At 41.2% G+C, this 21,571-nt stretch overlaps 1 long non-coding RNA gene across 1 annotated transcript; it reads right to left on the reverse strand.

Annotated features, from left to right (window-relative positions):
• Nucleotides 1-14,646: 14,646 nt before the first annotated feature.
• Nucleotides 14,647-18,287, reverse strand: LOC309701107. The gene is made up of 3 exons (XR_014274867.1): nucleotides 18,080-18,287; nucleotides 17,785-17,876; nucleotides 14,647-15,513 (listed from the first exon to the last, which is right to left on the reverse strand). It is a non-coding gene; the product is annotated as an uncharacterized lncRNA (long non-coding RNA).
• Between the last annotated feature and the right edge of the window lie 3,284 nt (nucleotides 18,288-21,571).

Consider the following 21,571-nt stretch of genomic DNA (forward strand, 5'->3'; position numbering starts at 1 on the left):
ATACTTAGGTTCTGCAGTTAATGATACAGAATATATCTTCCACTTAAATATCAAATTGTCCTTGCAAGCATGAATAAAGTGAAAGCGCTCACTTTATGTTGATCTTTCTGATTTGCAGAATAGGCTTTTAGGGTGCCGTTATCTCACTGTAACATTTGAAGGTTTCATTAAAACATAAAGAGCTTTGATAAATGTATTAGTGCAGATGCTTTTTGTTCTTTTTTTATAGGTATGTATTGTTAAGGCTTCGTTCTTTCTTATGATTCAAAGACTAATGTGTTTTTCATTGGCTTTTCTGGGTTTTTGTTATTCTTCTGAAGAACACTTTTCTGTCTCTGTTCAGTAATGCTCAGATAATCACCCACTGTGATTTTGTGTTTATTCCAAACAAAACAGAACACCATCAGAGGATTTTTGATCAGAAAATGTGAAACAGTAAATGGAAAAGCTGTAATGTATATATCTCTAAATACTATTAGATTTTCAGAGAAACAAAACTAATATGATCTTCACAAAAATATGTCACCAATGGCTGCGTTAGGTCTACAATAAACATGGAAATGCCAAGATAAGAAATTTTGGACAGACTTATACTACTTATCAGAATTAAAGTTCTCAAAGCTACATTGGTCTAAAGTGGAAAAACATATATTCTACAATAAGGGCAACTTTTAAAAACCAAGACAGTGCCCACAAAATTATTCAATTCAATTCAATTTTATTTATAAAGTGCCAAATCACAACAACAGTTGTCTCAAGGTGCTTTATATGGTACAGTACATCCTACAATGATAGATAGAAAAACCCAACAATCATATGACCCCCTTTGGCAACAGTGGGAAGGAAAAACTCCCTTTTAACAGGAAGAGGTTTACCCCACACCGATTAGACCAACCTCCAGGTTTCTGGAGGTTGGAAGAAGTCACTGTGAAATCATGCAGTCACACAGGGGTCACCAACCGAGAGACTGGTTGGTGACCCCCTGGCAACCGCTCATCACAGTGGGGAAAAATGTTAGCAAGTAGATTCTGAAAGTTGCTGAAAGTCACTAGCAACTACTCTTTGAAAACAAGTGAAAATGAAGCAAATCACTGTATTTTTCTCCATTCAGGTTTTAGCCTGTTGCGTTGGATATCCATCAAGATCACCAGCACAGCCCCAAACCATGGCAGAGCCTCCATAGCACCTCTCATCTGAACTCCTCTTCGCATATTTACAGTGATTTGTACCACAAATTTGGAGTCATCGCTCCATCACACTTGTTGCCAGTGATTTCCAGTCCAGTTCTTGTTTAGTTTGGCATACCTCAGTCTTCTTGGCTTCCTGACAGCAACCCTTCCACTGAGACCATTTTTGATGAGTTTTTAGTGAACAGTAGATGAATCGACTGAAGGGCTAAATGCATCTCTCAGGACCTATATCAGTCCTTTGTTGGATTTTTCCTGTTTCTTAAGGACATGACTTTTAGATGCTGTTCATTTGCTGTATGTAGGTTTTTTTTTATGCCTGACACTTTTTCTTTTGTCCTCCATTTGTCATCCTTTAAGGTTACACTGCACACCATGCCAAATTTTGGTCTAATAGCACTTTTAGAGCCACCTTTTTCATGCAAAAATGCATTTTTATGCCTGTCAGACTGTGTTATCTTTGGCATTTTTTGTAGATTCACCTAAAATTATGCCTTTGAGACAAAGTGCTTAAAGACATTTAAAATTGGTTCATTGCTGATTTGCCTATTATTGTAGACAGAACACTGGTTCATCCCTTGAGTTAGGTACCTTTTTTATGTTTGAATGATTCATGTTGTAAGTTATTGTGAATAATTTGTCCAAAAAAAACCCCAATCTGAAAGCACTGTCAGTATCCAAAAACAAAAATGTCACCTTTATTTATTTATTTTTACATTTTGTTTTATTTCTTTTGAGGTTGACTTTGAACTAAATTTAATTTTTGGACCTGAATAGTATTTATTATTCAGAATAATATATGTAGTCATGTGACTGATTAATATGCATCTATTTTTCTTTTCTGCAATACATTTGGGAATGGAATAGAAAAAAATCAAAATAAAAAAACAAGAATTGAGTGCATGAGCTTGAAGTTAATGTCATTAAAGATGTTTGCTGTACAATCATTCCACTCTGGAGAAAGAACAGTTCAAAGAAATCATTAAAAGCCCCAAATCACCACGACATTCATGCCCACCATGAGTTCATGTAAACCTCTGACCACAACTGTTTAAAGTATTCTTCAGTTTCCTTATTTTTCCAGTTTTCCCAAGCCTCCCAGCATTCCTCATCTATCAATATTTTTTTTCCATCTTCTTCTTTGCTACTTTTGATCTCTTTTACATACTTTGGCCTACTGCTCTCTGGCCATATGGTCACCTGCACACCAACTGAGCCAGACCTTGTATCAAAATGTGTCTCCTAATACGATGATCCACAGTGCAACAACTTTCATCCAATCAGTGTCAAACTAAGACTCAGTTTTCATCTACTCTCTGGTTATTTTTAGAAACAAAACTAGTTGGCTGCATGGCCACAACCAGCTATGAGGTCACTGAGGTTTGGACTAAATCAAGACTATGAGTCTTTTATAGTGTGATGCTTCAGATAGCTTCTTTCCCAGAGCTACCACCGTAGTAAATAAGCACAAAAACAATTGAACCTATTCCATACCATCACTGTCATTATATTATGCTGCTATTCATACTGTCATTATATTAATGCTGCTATCCTGTATATATTGTACATACTATTGTTTGAGTACTTACGATTGTTTTTTTGTACTTTTTATATTTTACATTTATATTTATTATTGAAACTTGCACCAAGGGAGTGGCACTCCAATTTCGTTGTACTCTGTACAATGACAATAAAGGCTATTCTATTCTATTCTACTATGAAACGATTCTATGTAAATTCTACTAGTTTATGGCTTACCCTACAGTGACTCTGACTGGGTTGTGTTCAGAGGGTTAGGTTTACCCATGACTCGTGAGGAATGATAGCTGGTTAGTTTAGGCAACAGGAGTGAATCACAGGCACAGTAGGGCCAGTGCCATTGAGTAAGTAACTTTTCCCTTGTGCTATTTAAATTTCAAGTGAAGGAATAGTTTTGTATTTTGTTTTATTTCCATTGTGTTGTAGACACAAACCTTATCTCCCAGATTTCTATATACAAAGCTGCTCCAGCAGCAAAAGGGAAGCTGTACAAAAAAAAAAAGTCTAAGTTTTCACAATGAATTGCAACTCTACGACTTAGTCTCTTCAAGAGGTGTAGAAGGGCACTCATTTCTAAACCGTGCGCATAGCCAAGATCTGGGTGCCGTACACACATTTAAAAGGTCTGAAAGTGAAAGAGATTTTCAAAATAAATGATGTAGCCATTAAATCAAATATTATCATAGCACATACGTAAATCTTAATTTTTGAAGTTCTGGTTTACTATCATCATGGTTAGCAGTTATTGTTTAGTAAGCAATGGATTTTGCATCGATGAGTCACAAAACATTCTGTTCTGTTGTCATCTACTATCTAAGCACTGTCATTTCCTTGTTGACATTAAACCCTACTATCCTCAGCTGAAATTATTGGTTTAGGATTTCCCAAACTGCATTAAAGCTACATGACAGACCACTGCCCTTCTACTTTATAATCTGCAAAATGTAGTTATCATTTATAGCAAAGGTTTGTTTTCAGTGCATTTGTCAGCTTCATGTAATCAAGACTATTCAGTCCCTTTAATTAACAGAAATACTCATAGAATCCACCAAATGCTGTAAGCATAAACTTTTTGAAAACTCCAGTATTTTATTTAAACATCAGCTTGATCATTTGAGTATCGTGCTGGTACTGGACTACGATATGGTGTCCGTGATATCTTTAAATACTCTATGCACAAAACAGAACATCAAGACTTGAAGTTGAAGCACCTGATTTCCTTGGCTGATTTAAAATTTGAATTGATTAAAAATGTGTCTTCAAAGGCTTGATCTGAGTGAAGTGCTGCTCTTTAAAGCAGCATGAACACTGTTACTCATAGTTATAAACTAAAAATTATCATCAAAGACTGCAGCTGCCCTTGGCTTCACAGCAAATTTCAGCTCATTGTCAGCTTCACTGCTATCATGATTTCATTTGTAGCTGCAGCAGCCTGCTGTTTTCAGAGACAAAGCTTGTCAGAGCACCGACTGTATATAAAAGATGGCAAAGCTGCCTTGATGTCACCTATTGATTGGTTAGGCTTAAATGTTAAACTTCATCTTGCAGCTTTGAAACCAGATATCACAAGTAATGGGGGGCTAGAGACCAGTCAGTGGCGCCTTGGCACCCACCAGCAGTTTGGGAACTAGCATGAAAATGGTTGCAAAAATGTATGCAGAAAAACGTCTTGTGATTGTTTTGTTTAGTAGTAGGTAGCATGTAGTTTGCATGGAAGAAGCCAATGTGTTTGCAAATACTGACTCACTAGTAGGCAAGTGGCAGTAAACTAGAAAAAAAATGTTGACCTCGAAAGTGCAATTTTTACTTGATGACTTGATATTTTCAGTCCCTGTCACACTTCTCACAGTTTCACTAATGCTCAGAGAAAAGTGGCAAAACTACAAGCAAACACAATAATATGCTAGGGAACAAAGCTCTGTGGTTGCTAGGAGGGTCACTTACCATGACTGGGGCTTTAGTAATTGATACACAACCACTGACGTCAACCTCCAGCAACGACTTCCCAACTGGTCAAGGAAAAATAATAATTCCCTCGCAACTGGTGGTTGCCAGATGTTTACTGATTGATCTTTAGACCAAAATGACTTGGGCTCAAAATGTGGATCTGACAGAGAAACAGAGGAGGACTACAGGCTGACTGGATTGCAACTAATCAGTTACAGGGAACGTCTGCCCTAAAAGCGCACCTTGCTTATGCAACCATAATTTACAAAGTGAACCTCATGTTGTCTTCAAAAAGATCTGAAACTAGTTATTTAGACCATGAACTCATCAGGAAAGTATTTAGAAAGTCATGAGCAAGTTTCTTTTTGCAAGTAGAATGCAATGCAATGTGTGCACAAAAAGAAAAAAAAAGAAGATCATAGATTAAAAAGAAAACGGTCAAACATAGTTCACAGGTTTTTTTTGGCTTCAGTTTAGTTTCATTTAGTTTCTAGAATGTAATTCCTAGTTTTAGTTTCTCTTTTATTGTTTGAAAGTGTTTTGGTTTGGTATATTACCTTTCCAAGGAGGTTGTGGTTTTGGTAACGTTTGGATGTGTGTCATTCTTTCTGTCTGTAAACACGGTAGCTTGAAAGGTTTTGTATGAATGATGATAACTGATAACATTGTGGACATGTAGAGTGAAGTTATGTAAGTGATCCAATAAAATTTGCCTTGTTACATCTTGCAGGAGCTCTCCTCTCTTCAGGAACTCACTCTGCAGGAGGGGGAGATATAGGAGAGGTGGAGGAAGATCTCAGCCTGGGCATCTATTGTCTTGTGTAGTCTGGAAGATGAGTGGATGACGGGGTGGGTGCAGTTTTCTCTGTGGTGGGGTCGGGTGGACTGTCCCGGGCTCTGTGGGGCCGGGAGGCGCTGCTGCACTAGGCCCTGGTCCAGACGGGCCTGGGCCCCCTTTCCCTGGCGGGTTGCAGAGTATGGGGGTGCCTACTGGGGTCAGCGGGGGAGCTGGCCCCAGGGAGGGGTCACTTGCCCCTCCCTTCCTTCCCTCACCATCTCCAGCTGCCTCCCTCTTCCCGCTCCACCACAATCACCCACACATGCAGGGCCTTGGGGTAAAGGTGTGTCACCAGGGTGCAGGGGAGGCATCCCCCCCTCTGTTCCCTTCTGGCTGCCTGTGCCTCAATTTTATCCCACAACTTAGACATTCACATTACTCACACTCTCATTACACATACATATAGGATCTTGGGGGTGGGCACTCTACACGGAATCCAAAAGACCATCAGGGTGTACACCTCACCCCTGGCGTCGTTGCCCACCTCTCAATTTTAAATACACGTAGACATTGAGGGCTAGCAGGAGGGACCATGCGCTTACCTGCTGCTCTCTGGCAGGTAGCTCCAAGCCCTCCTGGGTTTTAAATGCACCTTAGAACACACATGCATCAACACTACAATGAGCGGGTGGAGGGAGGTTTGGAGTCTTCACACACCCCCGTTCTCTGCGGCCTGCTGGAGCGGGGGGCTGGGAGGAGGAGTTGGCCATCCGATTGGGGTCTGGAATGTGGGGCCTCCCTGCTGCTGCCGAGCCAGGACAGTCTGCTTCTCTCCACCCCAGGGAAAAGGGTAACACTACCTGGGTCTGGGTGCAGTTTCCCCCTCCAGATGCAAGGGTACCTATACCTGGGGTATAGAGTACGCTTGGGGAGTGTGATTGTGTGTACAGTGTCTCTTTATGTCTGTCTCCACGTTGGGTGAGTGTTGAGTAATTGCATATGAGAGCATGAGGGTGGGAATGGATGTATCTGTGTGTGCCTGTATGTCTGTGTCTATATGTCAGGTCGGGTATCAGACGCCACCTCTCTAGGGACATCTCAGGCCCTCCATGGTATGGAGGCCTATCTCCCCCCACCACTTCCCCTGCCAGTGGCAGACGCCTGCAGATATCGGTGCGTTGGTGGTTCTTTGTGTCTGGGGATGGGCGTCCGTGTATCCACCGGCTCACTCCTTGGTGGCTGCTTGTCGGGGCCTGGAGCCTGGGGCTCGCTTGGGCCACTTCGGGGGTCGGGTGCCCTCGGCCTCTCGGCCTGGGGCTCAGTCACTCAGGCACAGCTGGCTGTCGGCGGAGCTCACGGGCACGTCACTGCAACCCCCCCTGGCTTCTGCTCCGCGGCTGCTGAGTGACCCCTCATCTGGGGCTCTCCTCAGCTCTTTCTGGGACAGTGGCGCGGCTGCCCCTCTGTTGGTCTTCCTTGGTCTCTTGTGTTCTGGGGGCCTCTGGATGTCTGGAGTCTTGATCTCCTTCATACCTGCTTCATGCCCTGGAGGACTGCGCTGTGGCTCCCCACACCCTCTAGCACAGACCTTCCCAAAGTGTGGGGCCCGCCCCCTGGGGGGGCGTAGAGCCATTGCAGGGGGGGCGCGGGATGAAAAGGGAAAAAAACAAAACAACGCTTGGACACTGCTAGCACGGGGCGCCCACAGAAACGCAAAGCAGGAGATGAAGCATCGCTGAATATGTTTCCAAACCAACTTCATTCTAAGCCAAAGACTAAAAAAAATGGTGAAGCATATCTTCCCTTTGCTTTCACCTGCACAAGTGCCGAGGTAGGTCTCCCCTGTAGAATTGGTTTTCCCTGCGTTGGGAGCAGCGCTGGGCTGTTCAAATCACAGACAAACAATATCCCACAGTTGTTTATGTTTTTAAACCCATTTTGCACAGAGAGGCATTTTTTGAAAAATGCATTGATAGCAATGTTGAATATTATTACACATGAAAAAATAAACAACTACAGTAAAATAATCACACCGTGACACCTCTGCCTTTCTAAATGGAGGGACAGTAACTGCGTGTGTATATGTAAGCATATAAAACCTGAAGATAGTCAGACTAACAGTAACAGTAAAGGGAGTGCAGAATTATTAGGCAAATGAGTATTTTGTCCACATCATCCTCTTCATGCATGTTGTCTTACTCCAAGCTGTATAGGCTCGAAAGCCTACTACCAATTAAGCATATTAGGTGATGTGCATCTCTGTAATGAGAAGGGGTGTGGTCTAATGACATCAACACCCTATATCAGGTGTGCATAATTATTAGGCAACGTCCTTTCCTTTGGCAAAATGGGTCAAAAGAAGGACTTGACAGGCTCAGAAAAGTCAAAAACAGTGAGATATCTTGCAGAGGGATGCAGCAGTCTCAAAATTGCAAAGCTTCTGAAGCGTGATCATCGAACAATCAAGCGTTTCATTCAAAATAGTCAACAGGGTCGCAAGAAGCGTGTGGAAAAACCAAGGCGCAAAATAACTGCCCATGAACTGAGAAAAGTCAAGTGTGCAGCTGCCAAGATGCCACTTGCCACCAGTTTGGCCATATTTCAGAGCTGCAACATCACTGGAGTGCCCAAAAGCACAAGGTGTGCAATACTCAGAGACATGGCCAAGGTAAGAAAGGCTGAAAGACGACCACCACTGAACAAGACACACAAGCTGAAACGTCAAGACTGGGCCAAGAAATATCTCAAGACTGGTTTTATGGACTGATGAAATGAGAGTGAGTCTTGATGGGCCAGATGGATGGGCCCGTGGCTGGATTGGTAAAGGGCAGAGAGCTCCAGTCTGACTCAGACGGCAGCAAGGTGGAGGTGGAGTACTGGTTTGGGCTGGTATCATCAAAGATGAGCTTGTGGGGCCTTTTCGGGTTGAGGATGGAGTCAAGCTCAACTCCCAGTCCTACTGCCAGTTTCTGGAAGACACCTTCTTCAAGCAGTGGTACAGGAAGAAGTCTGCATCCTTCAAGAAAAACATGATTTTCATGCAGGACAATGCTCCATCACACGCGTCCAAGTACTCCACAGCGTGGCTGGCAAGAAAGGGTATAAAAGAAGAAAAACTAATGACATGGCCACCTTGTTCACCTGATCTGAACCCCATTGAGAACCTGTGGTCCATCATCAAATGTGAGATTTACAAGGAGGGAAAACAGTACACCTCTCTGAACAGTGTCTGGGAGGCTGTGGTTGCTGCTGCACACAATGTTGATGGTGAACAGATCAATACACTGACAGAATCCATGGATGGCAGGCTTTTGAGTGTCCTTGCAAAGAAAGGTGGCTATATTGGTCACTGATTTGTTTTTGTTTTGTTTTTGAATGTCAGAAATGTATATTTGTGAATGTGGAGATGTTATATTGGTTTCACTGGTAAAAATAAATAATTGAAATGGGTATATATTTGTTTTTTGTTAAATTGCCTAATAATTATGCACAGTAATAGTCACCTGCACACACAGATATCCCCCTAAAATAGCTAAAACTAAAAACAAACTAAAAACTACTTCCAAAAACATTCAGCTTTGATATTAATGAGTTTTTTGGGTTCATTGAGAACATGGTTGTTGTTCAATAATAAAATATTCCTCAAAAATACAACTTGCCTAATAATTCTGCACTCCCTGTATTTTGTCTCTATCTGCCATTCTGCAATTCATCCCATGTAAACAATAGCGTGGCGCACAGCATAACGTGAAAAAAGGCACATACCTTTGATGTTGTGATGAACTCTGTATTCCTCGTCCACACGTAAAAGCAAAAAAAGGAGTTTCAAAAAATGTCCGTTTTCGGTGATTCGAAAAGTCATTTACGTGTGGACGAAACAGCTGCGTGTTCAAAAATACCTGTGTAGGTGCGGACGTAGCCTAAAAGAGTTAGTAGTTTATTTTATTACTACCTGTCATTTATTGCAGATTACTTGTATTTGCTTAATTGTTTACTAAATGTTTGAGGTGTGAAATAAACTGCAATGGAGCAAAATATGACTGTGTGTGGTTGGATGATGTGTTTATGTTTGCGTGCGCGCGTGTGCGTGCGAGAAAGGGGGGACGCGAACATTTTTCTTGCAAAACAGGAGGGGGGCCTAGCAAAAACATTTTGGGAACCACTGCTCTAGAAGATCATTACATGAAGGAACCTTTTAAAAACAAGCACGCTCACAGGTGTACACACGGGTGCTCACACACACAAACTACACCCTTTTTGGCTCCTACCTCAAAGCACACTGTGCGCTGTCGATCTTACATGCTGCACAATAATGTTTAATATTTAGTATTTACTGTTACATTCCCATAGATCATCGAGATGTTGTTTATTATGTTGCCTTTTTTTTCTTTCTTCTGCTTGTTTTCTCTTTTTTCTTTCTCAACAGGTGATCCAGGTGATTGATTAAAAAAAGAAAAAAAATTTGGCTTGCATTCATCAAGTTCTTCAAGGTCAACTTAATGATTTATTGGTCGAAAATTGAGTGAAAAGCCTGATAACTTGGAAACTATGATTCTTTCAAGTGTGGTGCGTATTTGTCAACACAAAGAAAGTGCTATATAACGATTTAAAATATCATGTGACATGTGACCTCTGACCTCTCCTTCAAGGTCAAATAAGGGCACATTTTTGTGATCTGTGACAGTACGCTTAAACTCCTACTACCTTTTGTTGTATTGGCAACATTTACGAATGATGCTGGTACATGGGGATTGTAACTATACCATTATAATTTATATTCAAATTTTATGTCATATCTGCCTTTTAAGGCGACCCCAAAGATATATCTTTAAAGAAAGCATTGTGACGATAACAAAAATGAATCCACGGGAATAAAAATAATTTAACTCAAAATTATGTAAAGTGTGTTAAAATGGGTTTCACAAAAGGGCTTTCCTGTAGTTTTTTTCCCCTTCGTGTTAGTTAGTTTTGTCAAATCTTCCCTTTAAAAAAAGAAATGCAAGAATGTTTTTCTACAACCACTTTAGTTTTAATTAACAGCAAACTAGAAGTGACCTTGGGAAGTATAAATAAGCAAATGCTTGCCAACAGGTTTGCCTTATCAACCTTAAAGGTTAATTAGGCTCTTTATCCCGCTCTGTTGTGCTAACATTTTTATTCAGCGCTGGTTTGATACCCTTACTTATCCTTCTTCTATTTTATCCACAAAGACATTGTTGGCTTTAATGAAAGATTCCTGACGGCCTAATTGCCGCTGTTGAAGCTAATTATGCAAATTTAAACATGCTGTCAACTTCCTAACATTTTACCGGTGCCACTCTTGTCAGCTCGTGATGGTGCCATCAGTTAGTTAAGCGGGCGTCTCTGATGTTCACTGTCTGAATCCGCCCATAATGAATCTGTGTGGTCACGATTCGCGGAGACTGGATTGAGAGACTTTCTTGCGCCATACTTTCTTTTTTACTTTTAAGCGTGTGGGTGTTCATGCTAGTTTCATAGCCTTGAGATTAATTACATCAGCTTTCTATTGTGCTGGTAAATAATGCACCATGCTTCTCTTTGAGACAAGAGGGATAACACAGGGGGGAACTTTATAGCAAAAACTCAGACAAAATGTTTTCTTGTTCATTTTTTTTAACCGCTTAAAGGGAATTCATTTATTCATGGATTTCACTTGTGCAGTTTAACATTTTATTTTCTGTGCAGCTTCTTCTTTTTTTTTTTAATGTTTGTATCAACATTCACCTTCCCGGGGCCAAGGATTCTGGTTTGCGGCCGATGTGGATAGCTGAGTTCATTTTTGTGTTGCTCTTTCAGGACACATCACAGGACAGCGAGCCAAATAGTGTTTTAGTTCAGGCTGTACATCAATGTGCCATCACATACTCCAATTCTGGTCCTCTGCCCTCGAGCTCTTAGAATTAAATATTACTCTATGCACTGCGCAGGCTCATGGAAAAGTAAGTTAGGATTCTAACGGTGTCCCCTTTTTTTTTACTGTGATAGCTTGACCTTGTGGGGTCTTGCGAAGCATAGATGGGAGCTGTAAAATAAACATCTAAAAAAGTAAGAACCTCTGCCATAAATACCAGGCTTTAATCTGTCTGAATCCCATTGCAATGGCAAACAAAAAGCACCACCATTTTTTCCCCCCTCGCTCATGGAGAAACTCAACCCTCTTAAGCTCATTCAAATTTCATCCCTCTCAAGTTTTGCCTTGAGTCTCGTTTTCACTGTCCAGGGATTGAGAGCTGCCATCTGTCTGGGTCATCCACGCTCGCCTGCAAACTTTTGACTCAGGAGGCTTTTTTTCTTTTTTTGATCACATACACACACACACACACACACACACACACACACACACAGTCTCTTGGCTTATTGATATTCAAATAACCCTCACAGGGGATTTTCAAAGCACTGCTAAAAGATGCATTAGCTGAAGAGAAAATGGGATTCTTTTTCTCAATTTTACAACCTAGTATCTCAATCTGGAAGGGTTTTAGATCAGGACAACGCTTATGATTAGGTTTTCCATTACCATTTAGGAAAGAATAGTATAAGTAGTAATGGCAGCCCAAAGGATTTTTTTCTTCTTCTTAAATCTGTGTACCCAAAAAAGGTTCAAAAGAAACAAATTAAAAAAACAAAGCAAAACACATGTATGTTATACTAGAAATTGAGTTTTGCACTTTTTTGATAAATAGTTCGCAGCTGGATGGTGGAAATTGAGTGCTTTACTGGAGGAACATTATTAAATACTGGAAAAGCAATTTGAAACTTTGGTAAGGCTGTATAGGTTGTCTCTTGGCACTCTGCTTGCTCTCACAGGTTAAATAATAATTATAAATTGGCCATCGGTGTAAATGTGAGGGTAATTACGTGTTTGTTGCCTCTGTTGATCTGATGATGTTGGGTGTACAGTGCCTCTAGCCTAATGTCAACAGGGATACACTTCAGCCCTTCTGCAAAAGGGAAAATGTTATATTTTAAATTCTTGGACTCTACTAAAGTAAATATGCATGATTCACAGTTCAAAATAATCCCTGTTTTATCTGCACTGGGCCTTGGTCCAGCCCCTCAGTTCATCAACTGTGTGAAACTGTCTGAAACAAGCTGTTTTAGCTCCCTTCCCTCTCTATTCTGCGCCACAAAAACACATTTAATTCATAGACAATATAAAAATGGACATTGCTAGCTAGTTTGTAAAGTCCCATTTTGAAACCTGGAGATGAGCACTTTAGATCTTGGATCCAAAAACTCAGATGTGATGAGGAAGGGCAGGTCTGATTGGGAAACTGCATGCTCACTGGCTAATAACTTATGACTTACAACGTTTTAGCCAGTGAGTATGCCTTTAATTGGACGGCGTCAACGCGTTAATGAGCTAGGTGGACGACGTGCAGCCCGACGCACGAGGCAATCCGCGGTAACTCATTAACAGAGATTCGCTCGTTAAGTCATTTTAACGAGATTAATGTTGACAGCACTACTTTTAATATCATTTTGAAACATGGTATAACCAAGAATTACAAAAATAACTTGTTTCTTTTATTCAGTATGTTTAAACGTGAGTGATTGAGCCCTGAACTCAGCAGGAAAGTGTTTACAGAGGTCAAAACAGAAAGACATTTTCTCATAGACTTCTATAGGACTGGAAGTCTATTTGCAACCACAGCTAAAAGGACGATTAAGGTCACTGAAATAAAAAAAAAAGAAAGCTTTCTAATGTCTTTATTTAACACTGGTATCCACAACAGCACATTATTAATATTTGGCTCTCTTCCACAGTGTGTCCTTTGTCCTATCTCCCTCCTCTCTCCCCAACCAGTCGTGGCAGCTAAGCTTGGTTCTGCTGGAGGTTTCTTTCTCTTAACTCATTCACTGCCAGCCATTGGCAGTGAATGAGTTAAACCCATTGACCCATTCACTGCAATTGACGGCTATAGACGTCAATGGCAGTGAATGAGTTAAAAGGGAGTTTTTTCCTTCCCACTGTCACCAAGTGCTTTCTCATAGCGGAAGTGGTTTCAAAAAGGTATATGATGCATACGACAATTAGTACACACAGGAAAACGTTAAACTGTCAAAAGTCAATGTAGTGTCCGCTGCCTGCCTATCAACCCCTGTGTAAGGGGGATTTTGTTTTTATCTCTGTATTTTTTTATTGCTAATAATACAATTTGAAGCTGAGAACAACTTGATTACCAAAAAATAAATCAGTTCCTGAGAACTTACACTTTCAAAATACCAGTGGCAACACCGGCAGCCTTGGCAGTGACAGAGTGGTTGTTATTAGAGTTCAAAAGGACAAACAGTCAAACTTCTCTTTATTGAGTCAGATGGAAAAAAGAAGCTGCAGAGGGCTTGTCATCCATTGCCATGACGGCAAGTAGAGATTCAGGTTGAGATATTAAAAGGATTTGCTAGGCTTTTTTATTTAGCTCTGATTTACATCTTTGCGGTTCTCTATCTGTGAACATGATCTTGGCAAGGTGAGGAGTATAACATCCTTTTAACGGGAAAAGCTGGATCAGGCTCAGGGAGGGGCACCAACTGGTCTGTGGCAACCAGTTGGGACATGAGGGAAAAGCGTAGAGAGAAAAGCAGAAACTACAAACAACATAGGAGAGACGTAGACAGATAGCCGGCGACTGGTAATAACATATCAGGAAAAAGCAGCTCCGCAACCAGAGTTACCTGCAGAAAGGAACAGGGAGAGAGGAGATACAGGCTTATGTCACGTAATGGTGATATATAAGTGCACAGAGAGTGAAAGAGGAGAGTAGCGGCGAGGTGCCCAGTGCCCTTGGCAACATGACTGGGGATGGTTAAAGGTCAAGATATGAAAAGAAAGTTTTAAGTACATTCTTAGAAATACATAGAGTGGCTCCTAAACCTACACTAGGAGCTGGTTCTACACTCAAAAAAATCTGTTGTTGGATGAACACAATTTAATCATGGCACCCTTTTTGCACACAATTTAATTAACTGAGGGGCATTTAGCATTTGGTGGTTTAATGTAATCAGATTACGTTGGATCAACATAGTATACTTACATTGATTTGAAGTGATTTATTTAAGTATGTAGAGTGAAATTTGTTTTAATTCATTCTACACAAGTTAAAAAGTTTAGGAAAACAATTAAATCTTGTTGTTTGAACAACTATATTGTTAATCAAGGCAATTACTGCAAGTCTTGCTTAAAACATGCTAGCAAGCAAAATGGACACAATAATACATTGAACTTAACAGGTGGCAGTGGTCTTAAACTTTACAGGCCCTTGACACATGAACACAACATAGTAACAGTGCAGCTAAAAACAACAATGAACATTTCTTTGCCGTTTCAATGCAGTTTCTGTAAAATGTTAACTTTGTTCTACAAAGGAGAAAAAAAAAAGAGAAAAGGGGGGGGCACTAAAGCACTCCAGTGATATCTCCATTCAACACATGACAGCATTATGGTATGTGTGAATTAGTACCTATACTACAAACTCAAAATTAAATGAAAAATAATTAACAGAACAGTACTTCTGTCAGTACTTCTGATCCATTTTGATCCAAGGACAAACAAAAATCATCTGCAGTGCTGTATAAAAGGTGAATTGCCCAACAGAGAGAATCCAAAAACTTAAAAAATATATTTTTTAAATGAAAGAAAAACATATAAACAACTCAAATATTAACATTATATATTGGAAATCACCATTGCACCAATGAACCATTCATGACCTATCAGTCATTTTCAAGTGCTCTCACCCCATAAGCTTGTTTTTCCAGAAACTGTGCCTTTGAAGAGAGCTTTTGTCCATCAAGATATAAAAGTATCTTCTGGAGGACTTCAAAGGTGCATTTAAGTTCTGGTGGGTAGCTCAGGTTCAAACAGTATGTGAGTCCAAACAACAGAGCACATGCTTGTGCAATGTTACCCAAATCAGTGTTAGCGTCCACACCCTCAATCAGGACACCAACGTCCTCTTCAGGTTCAGCACCCTCCTTCTGGATGACGTACACCCCCATCACAGTTTGCTCCATGCAGCTTTTTGCCTCACTGTCCGTATCCTACATGAAAAAATATAAGACAACAAAGTAAAATTTAAGAGAGTGTTTAAACAACTGTTTCTATGCTGTTCATAAAATCCAAGTAGTCAAAGTAATAAACAGAAAATTACACCACTAAAGTAGTTGTTAGTAATTACTCCAATACATAAATTATAAAATACACCTCTCATGTCAAAAGAGGTGGCATAAAACTGAACAGGATGGAGGTGGACCCCTGCCTGGTGGCTTGGATCTCCGACTACCTCACCGACAGACCACAGTACGTCAGGCTGAAGGACATCACGTCTGACACAGTGGTCAGCAGCACAGGAGCACCACAGGGAACTGTGCTGTCCCCTCTTCTCTTCACCCTGTACACCTCTGACTTCTGCTACAACTCTGAATTATGCCATATTCAGAAGTTTGCAGATGACACGGCCATCATGGGGTGTATCTGGGATGATCAGGAAGAGGAGTACAGAAGTCTGGTGAGGAACTTTGTCGCATGGAGTCACACAAACCACCTGCAACTCAACACCTCAAAGACTAAGGAACTGGTTGTGGACTTCGGGAGGTCCAGAGAAGGTCCACTGCCAGTTCAGATAGAGGGGGAGGAGGTGGAGGTGGTCAACAAGTACAAGTACCTCGGGCTGTGGGTGGACAATAAACTGGACTGGTCATGCAACACAGAGCACCTGTATAAAAAAGCCCAAAGCCGACTGTACTTCCTCAGGAGGCTGAGGTCTTTTAACATCTGCAGGAAGCTCCTGAGGATGTTTTACCAGTCAGTGGTTGCTGGAGTACTTTTCTATGCTGTGGTGTGCTGGGGGAGCAGCACAGCAAAGAGGGACTCATCCAGGCTGGAGAAACTGATCAGGAGGGCTAGCTCTGTGGTCGGCATGAAGCTGGACACTCTGGTGACAGTGGCAGAGAAAAGGACATTAAAGAAACTGATGGACATTATGGACAATGCTGGGCATCCTCTGCACACGGCCATAAACAATCAGAAGAGTCTGTTCAGTGACAGGTTGCTTCTCCCCAAGACAAGAACTAACAGACTTAAAAACTCCTTTGTCCCACACGCCATCAGACTGTTTAACTCCTCTCTGGAGGGGAGAGGGAGGGGAAACAGGAGGACAAAGGAGGGGGGAACAACTAAGCTGTAGTGCCTCTGCACCTCACTGTACAATACCTTGTGCAATACTTTTTGTAAATAGTCAACAGTGCAATAGACTCAATACTTGAAATGTGCAATTCACTTGTATTTTTATTTTTTATTCCTATTTATTCTATTTATCCCCTTTGTATATTTTATTTATATTTGTCTCTGTATTTATATGTGTGTGTGTGTGTGTGTGTGTGTGTGTGTGTGTGTGTGTGTGTGTGTGTGTGTGTATATATATATATATATATATATAACAGTTCTGTAACTGTAACTTCGGTCGTTGCTGTGCTTTTTTTGGAAGTCGAATTTCCCAGAGGAACCCACCCGAGGGATTAATAAAGTTCTATCTTATCTTATCTTATCTTATAATTGACCTCTCACCGGCCCCTCCCCCGAAAGGGCCATTGTCCAAATACACATTATAGCAACCGTTACTGTGTCTGACAAACATTAACCTCAAGCAAGATGGTGAAGCAGTGTGCCCACCGATACGGCGAGAGATTGTGTCTGGAGGAGTTGTGTTCTTTCCATTCACAAAGTCAAAAACAACGTGAATGGATTAAACAGTGTGGATGGCCCCACTCCCAGGTAAATGTACCGAACATTATGAAGCATGTCTGCTCGCACATTTGGGTACCCGTTGGTGCGCAGAGGAAACCATTTGTTTGTTGGACATAGCAAGAGTAACTTAGGGGAACAGGACTCGGGAAAAGGCTAACTCAGCTGCTAAAATAAAACAGGTATAGAAGTGTTAGTACTAAACAGCTCAAAGTTCATAGACATTTCTATTTACAAATACTGATGACCATAGCAATGAAAAAACAACAGGACTTGTTTTAATCCAAGTACAGATTCAAAAGCAATATTGTCTTGATGCATGTTAAATGCATTGTATGTTTGTGTATCTAGTTCAACTACGGGATGCATAAATTTCTTTCCTTCCAATACCAAATTCCAGAAATTCTTTATTGCAACGCTTAATGCTGTTTGGTATTCAAGACATCCTTTCCCCAATACCAGGTGTCTTGTTGCTAATCTCAAAATTTTAATTTTAACAATTTGCATTTGAGGCAACGTCACAATTTGTATGAGAATGTTACAGTCAACATGCTGTCACAGTGACTCACCAAGTCTCCTTTATTAACTTCTCATAGTCTTCGTTTAGGTAGATGCACAAAGACTTCAAGATGCATGCTCGTCTGGTATGGATGTTGTCATGCTGGAGAGGAGGAGGAGATAATATGAGCCAAAACCAGGCTGTTTTTCTTAAAGCTAGGGTAATCAGTTAAGTTGCATAATTATTCTTTAGGTTAGAACCTGGCATGTACCATTTGTTAAGCCGAAACAAAATTGACAACTTCATCTCCAAATAAAAGTTATTTTTGCTGCCTATGACATCGTCTACTCAATCCTAATACAAACCTTGGAGATGGCAAGCATGAGACCTCTTATTTTCTTTCCAGGTGTCCCTCCTTTGCTCAGAAAGATTTCCATTAAGCGTGGCGTGTACTGGTCAAGCTCATCAAAGAAAGTAGATAGCAGAGGCTTTGTGGTGATTCGCAAAAACTCCTTCTTTTCCTCTGACCTCGTGTTTATGCTCTTTTTCCCCATGCACTAGCATTCAAGTCAATTCGAAGGATGCAGCCCCTGAATTTGGACACAGCTAATATTTAGCAACTCGTGCACGCTAGTTTAACTTGCCTTACTGCGAGAGGCCGAATGCTTAAAAAAAGGAGAGAGAAAGAAAGAAAGAAGAAATGCAAATGATAATAAAAAAAAGTGAAGAAAGACCATGTCTTGCAATAACCATCATTTAAAACCAAAGTGAATGCTAACATAGCTAGGTAAAAGTTCAATGAGACAACCATACTAGCTTTAGCTAACTTCATTTACTTTGAAAGTGAATTACAAACGTGTTAAATATTGAATTAAACATATCAATAACCGCTAAAAACACTATAAGACTAACTGCAAAAACGGGTAACAAAAAAAATGAAAAACAATGAAGTGGAAATGCTAATAATAATATAAATATAGCCGGAGCGGATTATAAATCAGGTATTAGACGGTACGGATTGGCACGGTCTAATACCCGATTTTCACTGTATTTGCTCCACTCCCGCTGTCTAATGACAACTTACACATTTGGAATTAAAAACATTGTTAAACAATTAACGGACGGAACAACTTCGTTTGACTAAGATATTTTCAGTTATTTATTTCTTACCTGTATTGTGGAAGATTCCGCAGAGGGAAACGGCAGTTCACTGAACACATTTAACTTTCTCCACATTCCCGCCTCTTCACTTCTGGGAAGTTTGAGCATGTGCACTAGGCATCGGTTTTAGAGTTGTTGATTTAAAATAATTACATTTAATTGAACTGAAGAATGCAAATCTAGTTCATTAAACCTTTTATTATTTTATGTTAAACCAATAACTGATAATGATTTAAAAACCTAAACTCAATATGCTCATGTTAAATAGACAAATGTCTGTTGAATTAATCAAACAACTGCCTTAGTTGACTTTTTTGAGTGTAGGCTCCATTGGGATAATAGAGTACAACAAAGTCTTTATGATACAAACAAATAAGATTATTTCTGTCTTTATACTGCAGGCTTTTTAACAACAGGCAGATCAGACTGGTTCTGTTTTAGCAAAGCACGAAGCCTCAGTCTATCTTAGAACTTTTGAACAAAGTTGGACTAAACAATCTGAGAAACTGTTAAAGAGTGGACTGTGCCTGTCTATAAATACACTGTGGGGACTGGGTGTTCCCCAACACCGTTAGCTTGTTATTAGCAGGTTCTTATGTCATTTTCTTTGACACTGACTGGCACTGTGGCTGCCAGCAACTGCTAGACCACAAATATAAAGCCTTTGCTGACACTACAGGAAAAGTCAGTGCATCAGAGTCCCAAGACGTTGACATCACAAAACCACAAATTTTATCATAGAATCTGTGAAGAATTGAGCATTTCATTTTACCTTTGATTTGCCAGCCTGGCTAATGTTAATTTGTTGAGGGTGATGTTATGACAGGGTTATCACATTGCTGAGAGAGGTTTGCACTCCCAGTGCTTGTGGAGTACTTTTAAAACTCACAATGGGACTCGAACCATGGTCTCCAGGTTGAAAAACCTGTGGCATAGTCAAGTACCACACCTTTAACCTCCTAACATGGACTATATAGAGCTCTATGTAGCACTGTTACCTCTTGGTGACCATTATTGCCATAACTGGGGGTCAAGGTGGCTGATACCTAACAATCTATAACATCTGACAAAATATCAGATGTTATAGATTGGGATAAGAATCTGTTGGAATTGCTGGATGAGCCAAAGGATCATTAAACAATCATTAAACAGTCTTACCTTGAATTAATATTTTTACCAAACCAAATAACTATCTATCCAATAATTCTCAAGCGATATAAATGAAAAAGAAACATTCTGAATGGTCTGTTTACAGCATCCTGCCATGCGATTGCATTTGTCCCACGTTAACTTTTATCGAGTGGAAACAAGTTAGCGTTCATCCTCCAGCTTCACTGTGTTTATGTTATGCTAACATAACTATGTCACTGGCAATCACATAGCACATCATTATATACTAGCTAGTCCAACTTCAGTAACCCTACAAAAGTCACTGCTGTTTAGTTTTCTGTCTTCATTTATGTTGGAAGTGATAGCAGAGCTAAATGGCGCCGGTGAGGTCAGCTGCCGTCACGACTGCTCCGACCACTTTTTCTTTGTCTTTGTTTTTTAAGTTAGTTTTCAGCGTTTCTAAATCGGCAAAATCATCACCATTGGGTACATTAGGTATGACAGTGACACTCTTGTTTCTATTGGTATACAATGTACTCACAATTCGAAGTTTTTAACTCCGGATCCGAGCTGGCCGAGTGAGATCTCGAGGGAGAACAAAGGGAAGCGGCGGCGGCCTAGAGGGAAGCGAGCCGGCGTCAGGAACAGGCTGAGAGCTCGTGCACACCGCACACCTCTGCCTAGCATCCTGCTCGCCAACGTCCAGTCACTGGAGAACAAGCTTGACAAACCTCAGGGCCAGGATAAAGTTCCAGAGAGACATTCGGGACTGCAATCTCCTCTGCTTCACCGAGACATGGCTGAACCCAGCGGTGCCGGACCACGCCATCCAGCCGGCCGAGTTCTTCTCGGTTCACCGCATGGACAGGACACGGGACTCGGGAAAGTCAAGGGGAGGCGGCGTGTGTTTAATGGTGAACAACAACTGGTGCAACAGTGCGAACGTTGTTCCTCTCACACGCTCCTGCACACCAAATCTGGAACTACTGTCCATCATGTGTCGTCCTTTTTATCTACCTCGGGAATTTACATCGGTCATTGTAAGTGCCGTTTATATTCCACCACAAGCGGACACGGTCACCGCCTTATGCGAGCTGCATGAGGCACTCACACAGCACCAGACACAACACCGGGACGCTGCGCTTATTGTGACGGGGGACTTTAATAGCGCCAACCTCAAACGCGCAGCGCCGAACTTTTATCAACACATCACCTGCCCCACCAGGGGTGAAAGGACACTGGACCACTGCTACACTACGGTCAAGGATGGCTACAAGGCACAATCCCGCCCCCCGTTTGGCAAATCTGATCACGCCGCCATCTTCCTCATGCCAAAATACAAACAAAGGCTGAAACAGGAAGTTCCGGTTCAGAGGAAGGTCGCGCGCTGGACGGATCAATCGGTGGCCGCGTTACAGGACGCACTCGATGACGCAGACTGGGGCATGTTCAGAAACAGCTCCGACGATGACGTCAACGTGTTTACGGAAGCGGTTGTGGGATTCATCGGGAAACTAGCGGATGATACTGTGGAGACAAAGACTATCACAACGTTTCCCAACCAGAAGCCGTGGGTGGATAAAACC

Source organism: Aulonocara stuartgranti (genome assembly GCF_965226115.1).
Source record: "Aulonocara stuartgranti genome assembly, chromosome: 23".
Taxonomy (NCBI): domain Eukaryota; kingdom Metazoa; phylum Chordata; class Actinopteri; order Cichliformes; family Cichlidae; genus Aulonocara; species Aulonocara stuartgranti.